The sequence below is a fragment of the Ascaphus truei genome, chromosome 13 (genome assembly GCF_040206685.1).
Source record: "Ascaphus truei isolate aAscTru1 chromosome 13, aAscTru1.hap1, whole genome shotgun sequence".
Taxonomy (NCBI): domain Eukaryota; kingdom Metazoa; phylum Chordata; class Amphibia; order Anura; family Ascaphidae; genus Ascaphus; species Ascaphus truei.
In genome coordinates, this window is record NC_134495.1 from 50738993 (window position 1) to 50746119 (window position 7127).

General features: G+C 48.2%; 1 non-coding gene across 1 annotated transcript; it reads left to right on the forward strand.

Annotated features, from left to right (window-relative positions):
- Nucleotides 1–6766: 6766 nt before the first annotated feature.
- Nucleotides 6767–6839, forward strand: TRNAT-UGU (transfer RNA threonine (anticodon UGU)). Its single transcript has one exon. It is a non-coding gene; the product is annotated as a tRNA-Thr (tRNA).
- The last annotated feature ends 288 nt before the right edge of the window (nucleotides 6840–7127 follow it).

The following is a 7127-nucleotide window of genomic DNA, read 5'->3' on the forward strand; positions in this document are numbered from 1 at the left end:
AGGGTGACCAGGGGAAAGCTCCAGTACCTGGTCCACTGGAGGGGTCTTGGCCCTGAAGAGCGCTCTTGGATCCCCAGAGATCAATTACACACTCCTAGGCTGGTCCGGGCCTTCCACCGGAGGTATCCCTCCAAACCATTCTTGAAGCGCCCGGAGGTCACTTCTGAAGGGGGGGGGGGGGTTTACTGAAGGATCGGTCTTAGGTCCTGTTCCTATGACGTGCCTCATGACACCACTGGTGACGCACCTCGTGCTAACAGGATTGTGTGTAGGAGTTAAACCTGACAGCAGGGTATCATCTCATCTCCCTCACCTGTGGTGCTCACTCTGCCTTCTGACGATCGATTGGGCAGATAACATCAGCATTTGCAGCCTTTCCTCTGATTGGCTTACAGCCCTTTATATGCTCACCAATCCCTGCTCCAAATCGGCTGATCATAGCAGTTCATACCCTGCGACTAAGTGCTACCCACAAGCAATCAGCCTGCCTTGTCCTGTTTTGTATTGTGCAATCCCACTTAACCTGCCTTGTTTCTTAGTACCCTCGACCTCGACTTGTACCTGGACCCCGCCTTCTTCTATCTATGACCTCGGCTTCTACCTGGACTCCCACCATCTCTACTCCTGGATCTCGGCTACACACAACGACCATTCTATCACTCCAACCTTAGACCACGTTGAGTATCAATACTATTCTACTTCTCCTACCCTGACCCGACCACACAACTAAGAATCTGCACACAGGACGCAGTCTCGCGGCTGTAGGTTGGTGTATACTAAAATCCCCACCTCAGCCTCATGGTTCAGTCCTGTTTGTGGTGAGCACCCGTTACAACGAGTGAGTGGGGTGTCTACTTATTCCTCTGTTTGGTTCTGGATCTGCGCTTCTCCTGCGACAGACGCTTCTTGATCTTTAGCCCCTATAGTGCATTTCTTGAAGAAAAAGGAGGCCTTCTGCGGGACTGTAGGTTTTTTTGTTGCTAGGATGGCATGGGTGTCATTGGTCGGCAAGTTTTTATTTAAAGTTAGAGCTGAATTAATTTAGGTGATATATACTTTAAGTTGAGTCAAGCCCCCTCTTTACTGAGGTGTCTCGCTCACTCGCACATTATCTGATTGTTGACTTTGAGAACACTGTGTTCTTTCCTCTCCCCTAACCCCAATCCCGTGTTGGGAGCTTTTGACTCCTCAATGCCTCTAATCCCCTTCCTCGCCCAAGGGAGTATATTGTATTGTATTGTATGTCTTTATTTATATAGCGCCATTAATGTACATAGCTCTTCACAGTAGTAATACACATGGTAATCCAATAAATAACAGATAATATAAATAACAGATCATGGGAATAAGTGCTTTGGACATAAAAGTAACATTAAGGAAGAGGAGTCCCTGCCCCGAGGAGCTTACAGTCTAATTGGTAGGTAGGGAGAACGTACAGACAGTAGGAGGGAGTTCTGGTAAGTGCGTCTGCAGGGGGCCAAGCTTTATGTATCATGTGTTCAGAATAGCCACAGTGCTATTCATATGCTTCTTTAAGCAAATGTGTCTTAAGTTGAGTCTTAAAGGTGGATAGGGAGGGTGCTAGTCGGGTACTGAGGGGAAGGGCATTCCAGAGGTGTGGGGTAGTCAGTGAAAAAGGTTAAGGCGGGAGAGGGCTTTAGATACAAAGGGGGTAGAAAGAAGTCATCCTTGAGAAGAACGCAAGAGTCTGGATGGTGCATAACGAGAAATTAGGGCTGAGATGTAAGGAGGGGCAGAAGAGTGTAAAGCTTTAAAAGTGAGGAGAAGAATGGAGTGTGAGATGTGGGATTTGATCGGAAGCCAGGAGAGGGATTTCATGAGGGGAGATGCTGAGACAGATCTAGGAAAGAGTAGCGGGACACTGGCAGCAGCGTTTAGGATAGATTGTAGGGGAGACAGGTGAGAGGCAGGAAGGCCGGACAGCAGGAGGTTACAGTAATCAAGACGAGAGAGAATGAGGGCCTGAGTCAGAGTTTTAGCAGTTGAGCAATAGAGGAAAGGGCGTATCTTTGCTATATTGCGGAGGAAAAAGCGACAGGTTTTAGAAATGTTTTGAATGTGAGGAGCGAATGTGAGAGAGGAGTCGAGTGTGACCCCTAGGCAGCGTGCTTGGGCTACAGGGTGAATGATCGTAGTTCCAACAGTAATGTGGAAGGAGGTAGTAGGGCCAGGTTTGGGAGGAAGTATGAGGAGCTCTGTTTTAGCCATGTTGAGTTTAAGGCGGCAGAGGGCCATCCAGGATGATATAGCAGAGAGACATTCAGAAACTTTGGTTTGTACCGCAGGTGTAAGGTCGGGTGTTGAAAAGTATATTTGTGTGTCGTCAGCATAGAGGTGATAATTAAACCCAAAAGATGTTATTAGGTCACCTAGAGAGAGTGTGTACAGAGATAAGAGAAGAGGTCACAGGACAGAGCCCCGGGGTACCCCCACAGAGAGATCAATAGAGGAGGATGTGTTAGCAGAAGAGACACTGAAAGTACGATGGGAGAGGTAGGATGAGATCCAGGATAGAGCTTTGTTCCGAATACCAAGAGTATGGAGAATGTGAAGTAGAAGAGGGTGGTCCACAGTGTCAAATGCTGCAGAGAGGTTGAGTAATATGAGCAGATTGTAATGACCTCTGTCTTTGGCAGCATGGAGGTCGTCAGTTATTTTAGTGAGGGCTGTTTCCGTGGAGTGAGTAGTGCGGAAGCCAGATTGTAGAGGGTCTAGGAGAGAATAGGTGTTGAGAAAATGGAGCAAGCGAGAGAATACAAGACGTTCAAGGAGTTTATAGGCAAAAGGCAGGAGGGAGACAGGTCGATAGTTAGAAAGACAGGTAGGGTAAAGCTTGCTGTTTTTGAGTAATGGTATGACTGTTGCATGTTTGAAGGAGGATGGAAAGGTTCCAGGGCAGAGGAGGAGTTAAAAATGTGTGTGAGCATAGCGATTATATTAGGAGCAAGAGGTTTTAGGAGATGGGAGGGAATGGGGTCAAAAGGGCAAGTGGTAGAGGGAGAAGAGGCGATCAACAGCGACACATCCTCCTCTGAGACAGTGGAAAAAGAGTCAAGGAAGGCAGGAGGAGAGTTAGGAAGAGGTGTAGGATGGGAGGAAGAGACAGAGGGGATGTTCTGATGTATGGATTCCACCTTTTCCTTAAAATAGTCAGCAAAGTCCTGAGCGAGATGGAGGAAGGAGAGGCAGCTGAGGGTGGTTTGAGTAGAGTATCAAAGACAGAGAACAGTCGGCGTGGGTTAGACTTGTGCATGTTGATTAGTGAAGAAAAGTAGGCTTGTTTAGCTTGCGAGAGGGCAGAGTTGAAACAGGATAGCATCAATTTGTAGTGAAGGAAGTCTGCGAGAGTATGAGATTTCCTCCAGAGGCGCCCAGAGGAACGGATGGAGGAACCCAGCATGCGCGTGTGGGAATTTAACTAGGGTTAGAAGGGCGAGTGCGGCAGAGAGAAAGCGGGGCATGTAGATCAAGAGAGGAAGATAAGGCAGAGTTGTAGTTCCTGAGCAGGTTGTCAGGGTCTGTAGCAGAGCTGAGAGAGGAGAGGGAGGAGTGTAAAGTGGACTCAAAGTCAGGTAAGTGAATAGAGCGCAGGTTTCTGCAGAACCGGGGGGTAGATGGAGGTGGAGAAGGGTAGAAGCGAGATAGAGAGAATGAGATGAGATGATTGTCAGAGAGAGGAAAAGGGGAAATGGAGAAATCGGAGAGAGATACGTTTTTAGTGAAAACCAGGTCTAAGTAGTGGCCATCCTTGTGGGTGCTGGCTGCAGCCCACTGTTGAAGGCCAAAAGAAGAGGTTAGAGAAAGAAAGCGGGAAGCCCAGGGAGAGAGGGGTCATCAATGTGGCAATTGAAGTCCCCAAGGAGAAGAACAGGGGAGTCTGAGGAGAGAAAGAAAGAGAGCCAGGATTCAAAGTGAGAGAGAAAGGCAGAAGGAGAATAAGTAGAGTTAGGTGGGCGATAGATGACTGCCACATGGAGGGAGAGGAGAGAAGATCTGGACAGTGTGAACCTCAAAGGAGGGAAAAGCAAGAGATGGGGGAATAGGAAGGGTTCGGTAACGGCAGAGAGGTGAGAGCAGGAGCCCCACGCCTCCACCCATGCCATCAGGGCACGGAGGGAGAAGGAAAGGCCACCGTAGGAGAGGGCAGCTTCCAGAGCTGAGTCAGACTGAGTGAGCCAGGTCTCAGTTATAGCAAAGAGAAGCAGGGAGTGGCAAATGGGTTGGCTGGGGGAAGATGCTGCTCGTATGCGCGTTTCCCATTGGCCAATTCATATTTCCCGCCCACCTGGTTTTTCAAGCCGGCTTGACACGCCCCCTCCTCTGACATCAACAGCCAGACGAGGCCCCATTCTTATTGGCTGGTGGGAAAAATTCCCACTTTCTGATTGGTCGCTAGTCTCTCTTCCATGTTAGATATAGGACACTGAGGTCTATGTGAGGGACTGCCCGATCAGAGAGTTCTCTCTCTATCTCTCAGTCTCTCAGACTTAGGCCTCGTCCAGGGTCACGCTGAGCAAGCCGCTCAGCGCACAGAGCAAGCAAATTTGAATTTTCCGCTCGCAAGCGCGTTACGTGAGCGGTTCGCCCAATGAGGGCGAACCATCTCTGTGACGTCATGGCAGGCGAGCGAGCGTGCGCCTAGCCGGCCACAAATCGCCCAGCCGAGCAGGGCGCAGAGCACAAGCACAAGTGCGCCCGTTCCTTGCCTGGGCGCAGCCTAAGAGGCAATCTTGGGACTTGGTCCAGTGGGAGCGCCGGCAGGCTTTTCCAAGGTGCTTTGCTCGCAATAGCAAAGCACTAGGCATTGAGGTGCTGGAGAAGCCTAGCCTAGCTGAAGAAAAGTTCTGAGGAACAATGTTACTTGCTCCAGGCGTAGTCCAGTGATGCGACCGGCGGGTGCTTGGAATAGAGGTGCCGGGGTAGCCTAGCCAAGCAGAAGATAAGCGCTGGGAGCAAGTTCTGAGAAGGTGCCTCTCCCGAAAGAGTACCGTGTGTTCCTGGATGTGGAGAGGACAGGGTAAGCCTTCCTGAAGCAGGCACCCTGCACCTATTGGAGGCTAGTTTTCACCCCCAGACTTCCTGTGTGTATTGATCCCAGAAGGTATGAAGGTGTTAAAAGTACTGGTCTCCTGTGACAGGGCCCGATCAGCGGCTCAGGATTCCAAGGGAGAGACAGGCTATGCCCAGTCCTTGCCTTTCTTGGTTTGGGGATGGCTGTCTTGCCTCCTCGTTGCGGCTCCTACCGGCCCAGGAGGCGACCACCTGCCCCAATCGGCTGCCGGATCCGCATGCCAGGGGAGAGAGGTACGTCTGTGGAGTCTGATGGCGAGACGGGAGGGCTGGGGAACCTGACGGCCACTTGGGATTCCTCCAGTGGTCTCACACTCGCAGGGTCTGTTAAATTTTCTGAATCACACCACTGAGTATAACTCATGAATACAACATGAGTTGGTAGGTACTGGTGGAATCACCAACCCACCCCCCCTCCCTCCGCCGTATGGAGTGTCCTCTTTTTTTAATGTTTAAATATGGTAACCCTATTTATAGGGAGCTGTTATATGCAGCAATTGCAGAAATTATAGTAAGTGGTTGTTTGGAGTAATAGGAGAGAGGTTATAGGGGCAATAGGAGGAGTTATAGGGAGAGGTTATAGGGTCAATAGGAGGAGTTATAGGGAGAGGTTATAGGGGCAATACGAGGAGTTATAGGGAGAGGTTATGGCGTAATAGGAGGAATTATAGTGAACAGTTATAAGAGAGACAGAGACCAGCAACCCATTGCTTTGCCAACTATAAACTAGCCATCTGACTGGCTAAACAGCAGTGACACCAGCTAGGTGTGTGTGAGCTCTGCACCTGTGTCCCCCGGCCTGATAACCTCCTGCGCATGTCACCCTCAGCTGAATCATCCCCCCCTCTGGCTCCGTGTCTCCGGAGAGAGCAGGCGAGTCCCTAATTGCTCGTTATTTCCTGTCGCGTTCGGGAGTCGGTTCCCATCCCTGTAATTAACGTAGACACCCGGGAGAGCAGCGAGTAATGACAGAGGAAGGAAGCTCGGGAGAGAACACACAGAGCCCATTATTATAACGCACATGACGCCCGCCGCACGGGAGTTATTTGTATTGCGTTAGACGGTTAGAGCCTCCTGGGCCATTCCCTCACCCCCAGGTAATGGTGACAATGACTGCGTTAACCTGTCATACTCTTCTTTACAAACACATTTCATGCTGCAGTCACCTTATAAAGATTCATTCAGACCGAGGATTCCTCTGATGGGATAAAATCAGGAGACTTACACGTATTTTGTCATCAGACAAGTATTTTTTATATAATTTTTTATGGCTCACATATTTTAACTTTAAAAAAATTATATGAAATAATAAAACATATTAATATGATTTTGTAATTATTGTTTGTGTCTGATTTATTGTTTAACCTCTAGTGTTCCTCTGGCAGAAAAGGGGCTAAAAGCACTAATTGTCTGGTTTGAACACATTGAAAAAACGTCACTGTTACATTTGTCATAAGTGGGACTGCACCATTAACAAACAGCCCTGTCCAATGGAGTGAGTCCTTTTAGCAACCTCTCGGAGAAGTGGACGTCACCTTCTGGGTACTGTATATGAGCTGTCTCCTTTAAATGCAAGCATAGGCCAATCCGTAGCCAATCAGAATCAATATAACACGCAGAACCTAAACTGCGCATGTAATGTTATCAGACTATATAGTAAAGTTAGAGATCAGCTGGCTCCATAGCTCAGGGGTTAGAGCACTGGTCTTGTAAACCAGGGGTCGCGAGTTCAAATCTCGCTGGGGCCTCTCCATTTTTGTTTCATTTACATTTTTAATAAATTGTAAATGAGTCCTTATGACAAGAAATTTGACAAATCATTGTTTTAAAACGTATTTTAAATCACATGTTAAAACCACAACGAATTATACAACATGACTACTAGTATCTCTAGGCACGTGCAACAGTCATGTTGCTCCAAATGAAATTATTTTTAAATTAAAAAAAGGGAAATAAATAGTAAATTGTACCTGTATCTAATGAGGGTTTGCATATCGAGAATAATATGTAGAGTGTTGACATGTTTTTAATTGTTG